This window comes from Alligator mississippiensis, chromosome 1 (assembly GCF_030867095.1).
Source record: "Alligator mississippiensis isolate rAllMis1 chromosome 1, rAllMis1, whole genome shotgun sequence".
NCBI classification, from domain to species: domain Eukaryota; kingdom Metazoa; phylum Chordata; order Crocodylia; family Alligatoridae; genus Alligator; species Alligator mississippiensis.
In genome coordinates this window covers 77,814,562-77,829,292 of record NC_081824.1, presented here as the reverse complement: position 1 = coordinate 77,829,292, position 14,731 = coordinate 77,814,562, and positions in this window count along the sequence as shown.

Below are 14,731 nucleotides of genomic sequence, written 5' to 3'. Positions count from 1 at the left end.
TTCTATAGTCAAGACAACTTTTGCATATTTTGAAAAAGGCAGGTAAATAAAGTTTCTTAAACTAAAAAAATGATGCCTGGATTCAAAAAGTTATTTGAGGGGTTCAAGCTGACTGAGTCCCAGCTCAGACTTGATAAGCCATGCACATTTTGCTTCTTAGACTGCTGACAGATGTTCAGTTAAAGGTGTGATGGGATCTGACCTATGATCCCAGCAACCATGCCTCCAGACATGCTACACAGGCATGGCACACATGTAGATTGGAATTGGACCCCAATTGCACCTTATTTGCCAGTAGGGGGAGCCTGCAGTCATGGTCCTGAGCTCCCCCTGCACTGGCAAATGTGCCTCTCAATCAGCTTGATTGTTGGCTGGCTCCCACAGTTTGAACCAAGGGTCTTGAACTCAGAGCCAGCCATTGAGTGGGGGCAGCAATCAACTGAGTGGGGCCAGCATGGGGACCACAGTGGGGCTCAAATGCCATTCATGTAGGACATGAAAAGACAGTCTAGTCTGACTTTAATTTTGTTCTGTAGACAATATACAGATCAAACAAGCTTGATCAAAGAATGTGGAAGTTTGCGGGGGCGGGGGTTGGTTGGTTGGTTGTTTCAGCATTTCTGGATGTTTGCAAGATTCTGGTGCAATATAATTAGGGTCTAACTTTATGCTATAATAACAAAACACCATTCAAAGGTCAGAGACCTGGTGGACCTTCTCCCTACATTGTTATAGAAGTGGAGGCCTCCTTCTTCACACTTACCTTTCACTCTCACTGATTCAGAAAAGTATGCATACATGCCATGTGTGCCTATGCTATACCCTCACTGTCATCTGCCCCTCAGCCATGGAACTAGCATGCCACTACACATCTTCTCTAAACGTGCTCAAGCCTTCAGGGTGTCTCTTGGCTTTTGTACTTCAGCTGTAAGCCTTCTATAGATTTAAGGGCATGAAAAATAAGGCATTACAATCCTTTAATGCCAGTGTGAACACTAAATATTTAACAAAGGGTGAAGTTCTCTTTCTGTTTTTCTTTTACTTTCTCCCTCAGCTGCATTTACTGAACTAATTTACTTTGTTCAAAAGCAACAGCTTTTTGCTTTCACTTCACCTTCAACTGTTCCATTTGTATCATTTTCAGGCACAATCGTGATTGAATTTGTACTGTTTAGCATCATGTTTTTGCTTCCTAGCCAAGTTATTAGGGCTGATCTACACACCAATTTACACCAAAGTTTTGATTATAAACTGACATAATTAAATAAGTGCAATTCTGTTATATAGACTTCAGTCTGATCTATTTAACGTACAGCAAGCTAATCTACTATCGCTTCACTCTAAGTCTGTAAAACAAGAGGCTATAAACTATAAGCCTATAGAATAAGGGTATAGGCTATAAGTCTATAGAGTCTGCTCTAGGCCTAAGACAGGGTTTTGTACTGGTACAATTAAAGCAGTAAAAAGTTAGATGTAGACAATCCTCTGAACTTTGAGCAGAATACATTTCAAATCCTAGCAACATTCTTTCTACATAGGTAGGGCTTCTGTATTCATAGAGTATTATGTTCTTATTTTAGGAAATACAATATTGAACATAGAAAAGACCGGTTAGAGGAAGAACGTTTCTAGATGGGATGTAGCCATCACACCACTGCTCTTCCTCTTAAGTAGAATATAGCAAGTGCAAATTAGGCCATTTACTTAAAATTCTGTTTTGATTCACAACTTTTCTACTCATTTTGAAATCCAGGCATTCATTTCCATTAAACATGCCTTCTCCCTCATTTTAGCTGTCTTTATTTCTCTGTGGCCAGTGCCTGCAGGTAACTCATTTGCCTGTGATAAAGAATGTATCCCCAGTCCAGCCAAACCCTAGCCTTGCTCTATCAACTACCCAAATAGTCTGTTACAACCCTATGAACACAGCATTTCAGCCTGCAGTGTGGATGCCAGCATCCCAAAAGGCTGCTCCAGAAACTATGTAGTAGTGTTACTGTTGCCATAGCTCAGCAGTGGACTAAGAGAAGTGCTTCCTGTACAACAGCATCGCTGCAGAGCGAACAGAAAAGGGACATAAAATAAAGCATGTACGATATCTTAGAATCATAGAAAAGTTGAGAAACTCATGAAGTCATCTAATCCCAATCCCTGCTCAAAGCAGGATCTTCTTCAGTATAACCTTTTAGCTTTATTTAATCAAGTATTGCTTACCTAAACTACAATGTAACCATTAGAAAACTTCCTGTTTTGCATAGGTTTTTATACCTTACCCACTCAATATCTACATGTAGCACGCACCAGTCTACAATGACTATACAGTTCACTGTTTGGAAGAGTTAGAAAGCAATCAGACATGGGATTTGAAGTACTGAAGATAACCACCTGATTCACTAACCTTTGGGGTAAACGAAATATGAAACCCCAGCTTTAGTACTCAGATTATGTATTCATGTGGGTCAAAACCAAAAGGTCTTCCGCTGTGTGTTTCACCAAAGGATACTTAGGAAAAGCAGGTAATAAATACAAAATATGTAAAGAAGGCAAATGGCTGCCAGTAGCCTAAATACCCCTAGCTGTCCCCAGTGGCCTGCCCAGGCAATGCTGCCTGCTTAACAGCAGTAGCCTTTTCAGTACCCAGGAAACTACTCACTAAGGCTTACGAGCCTTGGGCTTCTGACTCAATGTTCTGAGTTTCCTGGTTCCTACTTTTTGACTCCTAGTTTCCAAGTCCCTGGGTCCTGCCTGCTCATTCTTAGTGTCCTAGGCGCTGCATGTTTGTTCCTGGTTTCCTGTTCCCTGTGTCCCACTTAATGGCTTCCTAGCTTTATCCTTGTTTTTGGTTCCTGCCTATCTGCTCCTGGTTTCTGTGTGCTGACTTCTTGTTCCAGACTCCTGCTCACATCCCTGATGCTCCAGACTTCCTTGCCAGCTTCTTGACCTCTAGTGCTCCAAACCTTTCTTAGAAGAGTCATAAAGAAGTAGGACTGGAAGGGTTTTCCATAGCTCATCTAGTCCAATCCCCTGCCTGAGGAAGGATCATCCCTATCCAAACCATCCTGTACAAATCCATTGTCTAATCTCTTTGTAAAACTACAGTCAACCCTGGCATAACACAAGACATAATAACACCTAGTCAGCTAGTTCCTGGGACATGGCTTAGCTTGGCAATCACCCATGTCCTGGTTCTATGTAACTATAGCTGCCTGCTTTAGACCCCCTAGCTAGTGACTCCGATATGAATCCTTGTTTCCTGTTCCTCACCAAGCCCTTACAACCTGGGCCATTGTTGTACTCAGGGTGACCACTTACACCCCAGTCCTTTATAGACCTCAGGCTCCTGTTTCTGAACCGTGGGGTGATGATCCTCCAGGCCGAGCCCTCTGTTCCAGTCATACCTCTGACAGCTTTTTCTTGCATATGAGGGCATATCCAGAAGAATGAATGAGCTTCTACTACAATATAATTCTATACAAATCCTTACATGCACCGATCTGCTATTGTAAGGTTGTCCAATTGGTGCCCTACAAGGAACTAACATGCAGCCTGCAGGCTCCTACCCAACTGGTGCTTCCCTCATTGCTTTTGATGCAGCAATGCAAGGCTTCAAGCTGCCTTCCCTTTCCCAGTGTCTGCTTCCTGCCCCCACTCCTGGGGGTGGGGTAGGGTGGGGTGATACAGTGCCAAGGTGCTGTGGTGCACATATGGTGGGGAGGGGGAGTGCCCTACGAACAGTGCGTGCATGAAAGGAGGACAACTGTGCACAGCAACAGAGGCATGGCACACCCAGCTGGGAGCAGAGTGGTTGGAAGTGAGCTGAGGCTGCATGCACAGAAGTGGGGAGCTGTGCTACCCACGTGCCAGGATGGAGGGGTACCTACACAACAAGTGGCCCATGCAGCTCCCCTTCTGCCCAGCCACAAGAAGTTGGTCAGCCCTGTTGTACTGTATCAGACACCAAAAAAACATCAGTTATCCTATCAACAAGAAAACCGGAGTAATCAGCCTGTTTCTTTGTGCTGAAGCAATTCTGTTTTCCCTGCTTATTATGAACTCATTTCAGAAGTAAACTGCCACCTCCTCTTTTTATATTTAACCTCCCTGTCTCTCACTTTAGTTTCACTGTCACGGGGTCTGAAATTCATTCATGCATGAGCCAACTGCTGAATCGCTGCTGCGTAATATTCTTTGATTCTACTATTTAATCTTCTTTAAATCTTATCCATGTACAACATGGAAAGGTACATTCGTTCAGCAGCATTATGGTGTATCAGGTTCCTCCCTACCATTGGGGTGGAGGAGGAGGAGAAAAGAGGGGATTTCATCTCTATCCCTTGGTATCATGCTCTGAATTTTATTCACTGCTCTAATAACTGCATCAGCATGTTTATAAGCTTATGTGCTTTTAATTGTTTTGTTCGCCCTCTCATCCACATCAAGTAAGTACTCTAATGGGCTCTGTACCTTTCTTCCTTTATTTTTATTGCTAATGGTCTCTCCAGTAATATAAAATGACTGATGAGTGCAGTCTGAGAAAAGCAGAAAAATCAATACATGTCCAGACTCCATATTAGAGCAGGCAAGGAGCTGGGATTGCCAGACAGCAGATTTCCTCTTGCTTCCACTCCATGTGGAAGATCAGAGGGGAAAAAACAGAGAGCCAAAAGGAACATCAATATCAACAAAATATTTCTTCCTTCAAATACAAGGCAGTTTTTTTAAGTGGTGGGCTGAATCGGGTATTTTAGTGCTTGTGCAGGCTTTAAACTCATAGCCCGTTGGATCTTCAAGTAGGAGATCTGCCGTGTTTGTAAACAAGGTGACTCCACCCACAGATCGTGTACATGCAAACTCCAGCGGGTAAACACGTGGGTGTATCAAGTTACCACCCTGCTTGTGAGCTGAGTTGTAATACAGCATTCTAGCCACAGACAGATTCTAGCACAACTCTTGTGTCATGTGGGTGGAACCACCTAAATGCAGAATGACTGAATTAGCCAGCACGCCTGGCTTCCTAGACTCCAGAATGGCATTTTACATTGTAGGAAAAACTACTACAATCTTCTTCCCCATATCCCATTTTTCTGAATTGGTAGTACGGGAAGCATCGTTGTTGTCATGTTCCCAAACTGCACTCACGCAAACTTGGAAAGTTGTTCAGGGCAGCAAGCAAGGACAAATTAACCTGATTCCACAGAGCTCTGCCAGGAAAAATTCTGTGACATGGATGGATATAGGGCTTGCCAGTAAAATCATTTGTGAGAGAGTCATGTCCCAGAAGAAAAAACAGTGGGGTTTGCACAAACATTAGCCTATCTTGTATGGATGTCTCAGTCATCTGTACAGAGGGCTTGATTATCTTCAGACTGCCCTTCAAATCTTGGGATCTCCTAATGCTTGGAGGACTGCTCTGTCAGTCTCCTTCATGTGCCCAAAGACAAATGTGGCCTTTAGCCAGAAACATTGTTAATAAAAATGCTGAGGTTTCTAGTTCACACTTTCTTGCCCACTGAAAAATTCCTTCCCATCACAGGAAAATATGGTTTAATCCTTGAATATGCCAAATTTCATCTGACAAAATTGGTAGGTCTTTATTTTTTTTAAGCACTAGACATTAAAAATATGGTAGACAGTAAAAGATCTATAACCAAAGATATATTATTTGTATAAAAAAATCCAGCCCCTTAACTCAAGCTTTAGCCTGGAGTAATTTTTTTTACTGCCAAGTTACTGAAGAAGTCTGAAATGGAAATGCTGACAGACCCTTAACAAGCTCTGCTATAGTCACAATTTACTCTATAAATAGCCTATTGCAAGTGGCTGGCATGTGAGATCGGTTCAAGTAGCCACTTGACAGAATCTGGTGATGTAACAAGTCCTAATTTCAGAACCTAATCGCAGATAAAATGTGTGTGTGTGTGCGTGCGCGAGTGTGTGTGTAATCCCGCATATCCTCAAGCAATAAATGAGAAGTATTGAGGGCACTGTTCCAGAAGATATAGTACCGCTTCCCAAACAAAGCTATAACATGACCTACTTTGCTCAGTCTACTACTATTCAATAATAAGTGGTCTCTATAGGGTTTCTACATGTAGACAACATCAAACATGTTTCACTGAAGCATTTATATATTGATTTTACTCCGTCTGGGAACTTCAAAGTGGGTTCCATCCAGGTTGAGTTGAAAACCCTTTCTCTTGTGCCAGTGTTATAAATTCTCTCTGAATGTCTGTCACAGGAGACATATATGACAACCTCAGCTATTATTTGTTCCTAATAAAGGACAGTTTTCCCAATCCTCCTTCCCCTAATTCCAATAATTGTTTAATGTTCCTGATTCATGTACTTGACAATGTCCCCTTGATTTCAGTGATCTCTCCCAGCAGTGAATAAAAATGTTTTTTGTTTTGTCCTTTTTTCTTAAATAACTGCTGTATTGAGGGATGAAGCACTAGTTTCAAGTAGGGGCACTAAATTAACCAGAGACTTATTTAAAATTCACTACACCTATTTCTAAAATCAGAAGACATTCTTCTAAAAAATTTCACCATTTGTGCATCAGTGCACATTGTGCTGAGGTCTTGCCTCTCCAGGAGAGTGGTACAGAGAGATTTTGTTTTCTACCTGTTTTTTCCATCAGAGTGAAAAATTTTGTTAAAAGCCAAGAAACGAGATACTGAAAAAGTGTGAAAGATGCTTTCAATGAGAGGTTTTAACCTCTGTGTCTGAGCCAGGTTCCAGTGCATATAATTCCCTTCCTAGAATTCTCCCTGACATTTAAGATGGATAAGGGATTGGACACACTGGGCATGTCTACATGTGCCAATTTTAAGTCACATTAGCCATTTTTAAGGTTCATTAAGGGTGTGGGTCTACAAGGTGTACCCTTAATGTGCCTTAAAAATGGTGATTTTAGGCTATTTGTGCCTAAATTTTATACCTGTTTTGACAGGTATCAAATTTAGGCACAAATACCTAAAGCGAATAGCTAAAGCGCCTTAACACGAGGGGGTAGAAAGCACGCTGTTCAAGTTCGCAGATGACACTAAGATGTGGGGTGAAGTGGGTAGGCTAGTAGGAAGGAACAGGCTGCAAGCAGACCTAGACAGGTTACAGGGGTGGGCTGATGAGAACAGGATGGGGTTCAACACTGAGAAGTGCAGGGTAATGCACCCAGGGGGGAAGAACCAGTGGCATACCTACAGGCTGGGGAAATCCCTTCTCGCCAGTGTTGAGACAGAAAAAGATCTTGGAGTCATCATTGATGCCACAATGAACATGCGCCGACAAAGTGGGGACACGGTCAGGAAGGCCAGCCATACCTTGTCATGCATCCACAGATGCATCTCGAGCAGGTCCAAGGAGGTGATCCTCCCCCTCTATGCGACACTGGTCAGGCTGCAGCTGGAGTACTGCATCCAGTTCTGGGCGCCGCACTTCAGGAGGGATGTGGCCAATATGGAGAGGGTCCAAAGGAGGGCCACCTGCATGATCAGGGGTCAGAAGGGCAGGCCCTACGAGGAGAGGCTGAGGGACCTGAACCTGTTCAGCCTCCAAAAGAGAAGGCTGAGAGGGGATCTAGTGGCAGTCTACAAACTAGTCAAGGGGAACCAGCAGTCACTGGGAGAGTCCCTGTTCCCCCGAGCACTACCAGGAGTGACTAGAAATAACGGTCGCAAGCTGGCAGAGGGTAGATTCAGACTAGACATTAGGAGGCACTACTTCACTGTCAGGGCAGCTAGGATCTGGAACCAACTTCCAAGAGAAGTGGTGCTGGCTCCTACCCTGGGGGTCTTTAAGAGGAGGCTAGATGAACACACCACCAGGGTCGTTTGACCCCAGTACTCTTTCCTGCCATGGCAGGGGGTCGGACTAGATGATCTCCTCGGGTCTCTTCTGACCCTACCAACTATGAAACACATGTGTAGATGTGCTAAGGCACATTAACACTATGTATGTCAACTGGCTTGAGACTAACTTTAGTCTCAAGTTGGTCCACACACTGCATTAATGCACCTTTGGTGTGTGCACGCGTAGATGCATGCTTTAATGCACATTAGGCAAATGAGTCAGCAGTAGTGCAGTGGTGGACAAAGTCATTTGGTATACCCAGTATTCAAATGTATATGAGATGTCCAAACCCTACCTTTGGATATTGATATAAAGTAAGGAAAACCTTCAATTTTAGTTGTCATCAGATCAAATCCATAGCAACTTATAACCCCCAAGACACTGGGCTGTAGGGCTATGCGAAGCTTCAGTTGCTAATTCGACCTGGCGGAGATTCAGTCCGATTTGGCAGCTGAATCTCTGAATCCAAATTGAATCAGGAGACCCTTTAATCTCTCCAAATAGAATCGGAACCCTCCAAATTGATTTGGAGAGATTGAGAGGATGGAGCGTCCCCCAGCGCACTCAGCAGTGGACCCAGAAGTGGACCAGAAGCCCATCCCATCCACTTCCAAGTCTGCTGTGGAGCATGCGGGGGACACTCCCCCGCCCCCCCGGCTCAGTGACTAGTGCCTCCTGGGTCTGGGGGGGCACCCGGGGTCCCCATGCGACTGATCACCAAGCCCGAGGGATACAGGGGGTTCCCCCACATGCTCGGCAGAGGACCAGAAGTACTTCTGGTCCACTTCCACGTCCGCTGCTGAGCACGCAGGAGGCCCCTGTGCTCCTGTGGAATGCTCCATCCACCCCACCATCGCAGCATTCATGAACTGCACCTGGTACCTGGAGGCATGTAGAAACAACATTTAAAGCTGTGCCTGGCCAAATCGCTAATTCTCCAAATCAGCATCAAATTTTCAGATTCAGATTCAGCCAAATCGAATCGGGACAGTGATCCAAATCAACAAATCCAATCACTGTTCCCCAATTCGGGCCAAATCTGAATTGAATATAGCATGTTCGACACACCCCTATTGGGCTGCATCCTCAAATGAGTTTTGGGAGGAAGGACATCTGTGCCTACAAAGGCCTCCACTGAAGTCCGTGGTTTCTCAACAGGGGCAGCGGTTACCTGAATGGAACTCGGTGTAAAATCAGGACCTCAGATGTACCTGCCCATGAAATTTGAGGCAATTTACAGTTACTTAAATCAGTAAGGAAGCACTTTAAGATCCATTTGTTTAAAAGAAAAAAATTATCATTAGTATTAGGCTAATACCAACTAGACTAAAGAGCAATTATTTTTAGTAGTAACCAATGAATTTAGAAGCTCCAAGATGAGAGAAAACAGCAACCAGCTGAAGCAGATGAACAAAAAATCAAAAGACTGGTCATGTCCACATTGTGAAAGATCAGGGCTCTTTTAAAGAAAGAGATTTCTCTTTCTCATTTACATAAACAAGTGTTTTTGACAAAGCAGCCTTTCCTGACAGTTCAGAAAAAAAATGTCCCCTTAAACATTTGGGGCAAATTAGCACATTACCAGAATTAATAGCAATTATTTTCTGCAGATTTATTCTAAAAGCAGGATCTATAGCTGGATGGCATATTAAATGTCATACAAAGATTCCAGAATAAATCTGAGGCTCTAATCTTGTAATGTATCAGAGAAGGAGAGAAGCGTGTCATTTTAGAAAGGGCTCTTTAGTCCCTTTGTGGTAGAGATTGTCAATGATATTTTCACTACTTGAAACTCAAGGACTCTCTGATCATGACCTTTTGAATATCTGCAGTATACCATGTGGGGCACTAGTATTTTTTACAGAGCTTGTTATTTTTTATATTTACTTGTTCTCTTATTGCCAAATCTAGTCTGCCTGGTCAGCACTGCAGAGCTCACAATACTTCATTGAGATTTTGAAGGATTGACTCCAGCAGATGTTTAATCATCAAATGGTGCCAAAGGCAGTAAGTGTAAGATTGTTGTTTTTAAGTAGAATCCTTAAGGTGATGTGGGATATTAAAACAGTCTCAGAGTATATTATCAAGAAACCTGGATTGTGGATAAATCAGCATGATTTGATGCTATCAAAGTAAAAAGTTTTAGCTGTTACCTTTTTATGCCAATTAACTATTGCATATTTCTTTAAGGCAATCCAATTTAATCCGAGGTGGGGAGGGAGGAGCAGCTAGAATAATTAATAATGTAGAGAGAGAAAATATGTAGAGGATGGATGCCTTGATGGAAATCCTCCTTCTGCCCTTCCTGAACTCTCCCCCGAGTGACCTGTGCTACAATTAACTCCACAGGCCAAGTCTTGCTCATGTCTTGAAACTCAATCCCAGTGACTCTGGTATCTCTTGGATAAAGCAATCAGAATCACATCCCAGGTGTTAGTTTATGCATGCGTACTGAAGAAAAGAATGGGAGCTACTTCCCAGAGCCATATATTAGAAGTCACAGGAATACAGATGCTGAAAGAGTCTTAAAAACACAAAATTGAGCTGCAGGACTTGGACCTTGGGTAAGATGCAAAAAGGCATTTTAGGCATGTAAAATAGGCACCTAGGTCCACTAATAGGATCCAGAAAGCATTGATCCAGTGGCCACAAAACCAGATAAGTGCCTAAATTCATTCAGCATCTACATTACGGACTGAAAAGTTCCCTGGGTATGTGCCTAAAGCACATATACACAGAAGCACCCCAGTCTGAGCAGCTAGGTACCCATCTCCAACCTAAGCTCCATTGTGATCTAAAACCAAAGCAGAGCAGTGCCTATACTCTATCAAAATGCTGATCTCCCAGCTTTTTATTCACCAAGGAAGTAGGAGGCCTAAGTTCAGGCCTTTCTGAGCCCGAGGCAATTCAAATCCAAGAACCACTGGCACCATATCTTCCTGCTCCATTTTTAAAAGAGTGAGCCTTGCTTAGTAATAGGCATCTACTGTCAAAAAAGGGCTCTGGTGCTGGACCTTAAATAGATAGGGCCATGTGATGTGCAGTCATGAGTCAGATGCCTATGCTCTAGGGAGTAGCTAGAGTTCAAACACACTTAGGGTGTGTCCAGATGAGTGAGAACATAAGTTTCCCCAGGGACAACTAGCAGCAGCACATAGTTGTGCCACTGGTAGTTGTCCCTGGGGAACGCCCTGTATGCACACTTTGGTGCAGTACCTGGTGCAGCACATGGGCTGACCCTAGCAGCCTTACCTGGGTTCCTGGGGGATTCCCAGGGTTGCACAGTGGCGATCCAGGCACATAGAGCCTTACCAGCAGCTGGAGCATGGCTCTGGCCAGCCAGGCTCTGGTTTTGGGGGGCACACGCTGCAGCCACTTGGGTCACCCTGCTTTTTTTGGCCTGTTATTTTTAGATACTGGGATTTTCCAGTATCTCATTTTGGCTCCATGCTTATGCAGTGCAGCCTTTTCATGTGCACCACATGCATTTTGCAGCATCAAAAAGCCTTTGAGGTGCTGCAAAACGCGTGTTCCTACTCATCTGGATGCACCCTTAATGGCCAAGGTAATTCCCAACACTGAGCTAAGTTATCCAAATTCTTCCTACCATGTGGGGGGAGAACTAGGAACCTAGGAATGAGACCTACAAAAGCCAGCAAAGTGAGTGAGGAGCCACCTAAACCAGCCAGGAGGAAAAAACATTGAGAAAGTTGAAGCCTAGGCCCTACCTCTCAAACATGGTTATGGCACCTAACCCCACTCTGGACTCTCAACTGTAAAAATTTCTCAGGAGTTCAGTGCCTAAGCAAGTAAAAAAGCAAAGAAAGAAAAAGAGGGAGAGACTCCACCCCTAGTCCTTTGGATCTACTCACATTTTGGTGTTGGTGGGGAAGGGGTGGGGAAGGACAGGAGTGAGTCACCTGTTTTCACAACTCCAATCTACCTTATTTGGAGCAATGCCTGAATTCAGGGCTCCCAACGCCCAAGAGAGTGTCCTCCCCTCCAGGCTATGGAACATTCTTGGGCAAGCATCTCTTAATCTCTCTGGGTAAAGGTGTTCTGCATTTTATAGACAACAGTTTGGGAGTTAGGGCATGGAAGGAAAGTCTTTGCTCCAACTGAAGTTCAATGCAGACAAATGCAAGATGCTATATGTCAAGCAGAATACTCAAAGACACAAATACAAAATGGGGGACACCTGGCTGGATGGCAGCTCTATGGAAATGGACTTGGGAGTCTTGGTAAACCACAGGCTCGATATGAGTCTTCAGTGTGATGCAGCTGCACAAAAGGCAAATGCAGTTTTGTGATGCATCAATAGAAACATTAGGTGCACGACACAGGAGGTGGTGGTACCTTTCTACTTGGCACTGGTGTGGCCTCATCTGGGTACTGGGTGCAGTTCTGGGCTCCACATTTTAAAAATGACATGGAGAAGTTAGATAGGGTCCAGGGGCAGACACCAACATGTCAAGGGCTTGGAAGGTTAGCAATACAAGAGGAGGCTGAAGGAGCTAGGCATGTTCAGCTTGTAGAAAAGGCATTTGAGAGGATATGATAACAATCTTCAAATACTTGTGGGGCTACCATAAAGAAAAGGAAACTTTTTCTCTCTTGCTGCAGAGAGGAGAACATGGACCAGTGGCTTGAAGTTGCTGCAAAGTAGGTTTAGACTGGATACCCCGAAAAACTTATTCACTATTAAAACAGTGAGGCAGTGGAATAGACTGCCTAGGGAAGTTGTGGGCTGTCCCTCAATTAAGGTGTACAAGAAGAGGTTGGACACTGGTCGGGGATGATATAGGCCTAGCTATGTCTATTTTCTACCTTGGGTATTTCCCATGCTTCTGGGCTTTGCTGGTTGCTCCTGCTCCCTCACACTCCCCTTTTTTTTTTTTTTGCTATATGTGTCCAGGTGTTTCCTTTAGAGGCATTAGGTGTTGGCTACAGCTAAGGCGGGGGACTTCAACTGGGGTGTGCCGATTCTCCTGCTAGAAGCAAAGCCAGAGGTTCCTGGCTAGAGGGTCTTGCGCCTCTGCTCAGAGTCAAACCAATCACCGTATTTGGGGTCAGGAAGGAATTTTACCCTATGGTCAGATTGGCATGGACTGTGGGGGGTTTTGCCCTCCTCTGTAGTGGGGATGTGGCCCTCTACCTGGGACCTCTTGAGTATATATTGGCAACATCTTATAAAAGCAGGACATTGGCTGCTATGGTTCCCTGCTTTACCTGTGACAGTTAGGATATTTAGGTCTATGTTGTGTCAGGGTTGAAGTTACTCTGATGTAGAGTTTAGATTATGGTTGTATGGGATGGTTCAGATAGGGATGATCTTGCTTCAGGCAGGTTTGGACTAGATGACCGCCTGAGGTCCTTCCCAGCTGTACTTCTCTATGACTGTGAAATCAGGCAGGGTGCTTTTTGTGCTTAATTACTGATGGGCACACATGGAAATGTATCCCACAGTAGGATCCCAGCTGCCTTTGGGATAGAGGAGATGTGTTCTAATGTTAGACCCCACAGATGAGATAAGCAGGGCAATGCTTTGTCTGAGGATCCTGAGCAAGGGCACTGAGAAGCTTCGTCATGTCAAGACTTAAGGGGTTTTGACCAATTCTACCAGCAGCAAGTGAGACACAAAGTAGTAAATCATACTGTGTAAACTGTAATGATGTAATTGCATATCTGCATGCTCCTGTACCACTATAGGTGTCACAAAACCACTTCAACTTTAACCTGTTCCATTAAGGGTTAAGTTACAGCAATTTAGCTCACTGCAAGGACATGAAGACCCAAAAGTCACTGCATAACTACTGATGCAAAATGTTGGAACTATGCACCTAAAGAGGCATTATAACATATAAATCTATTTGTGAATCCAGTCCCTAATTCTCATTGCAGGTCAAGAGGAGTTATATGCCTAGCAACGTTAGGTACTTTTGAAAATCCCACCCGTAATGCATAAAACAGTACTACAAAATGTCAAACTGAAGGCAGATGATAGTAACGATTAATTAAAAAGAACGGATATCTTTGTGGATAGATCAAAGATAGTGGACTAGATTTCAACCCAGACCCCAAATGATTGCCAAAAGTTATTCTGGAAGGCTGGGGTCAGATGGTGCTTCAATATGATGCTGAGGAGTGCAGTATAGGAATTCAGACAGGATTTTTTCTTTTATAGAAACAACAGGGCCAAGCTTCTGAATGACAAAAGGCCAAATTGAGGAATGATTCATGAACAGAGAAACAAGCTTCCAGAAAGGAATTCATTTCTACAAAATGCTTAACTGCTGTTTTAAAACAACATGGTATTATTCCATTTTTCTGTTTGAAACGCTAATAAGGGGCAATTCCAGCACATGGCAAAGTAAAGAGAATTTTTGATGAAAAAGCAGTGGATGTTTAAGAAAAATACAGTGGAACTTGAGCCTTCCAGGTGGATAGGAAATAAAAATAAAAAAGGAAAACTAGTCCTTTCTTTTCTTTCCTTTTTTTTTTTTTTTTACTTCCACAAGTTCCCTGGTTTAATCTCTTTCAGTCTTAAACGTTCATTTAATCGGAGCATGCTTTTAAGGAAAAAAAGTGTGGAAGACCTTTTACGCCCCAAATCTATAGCAACAGTTCCAATTTTCATTACCAGAAATAGCAAAAGGAAATGAAAAGCAGGTGTGGGAAGGCTTCTCTGAATGATGCCTGGGCTCTGTTTTAACCTTGACTGAAGGGAAAATACGTGCTTGGGTATGCCAAGCTATTGCCTTTCACTACAGTTCCATACTGTCACAAAAGGCTAACAAATAAAATCAAATGAATATGCTCTAATTAATGTTTTAAAGTCCTGTATTACAACAACGTTTGCCATTGAAGTGTTTTACTGAGA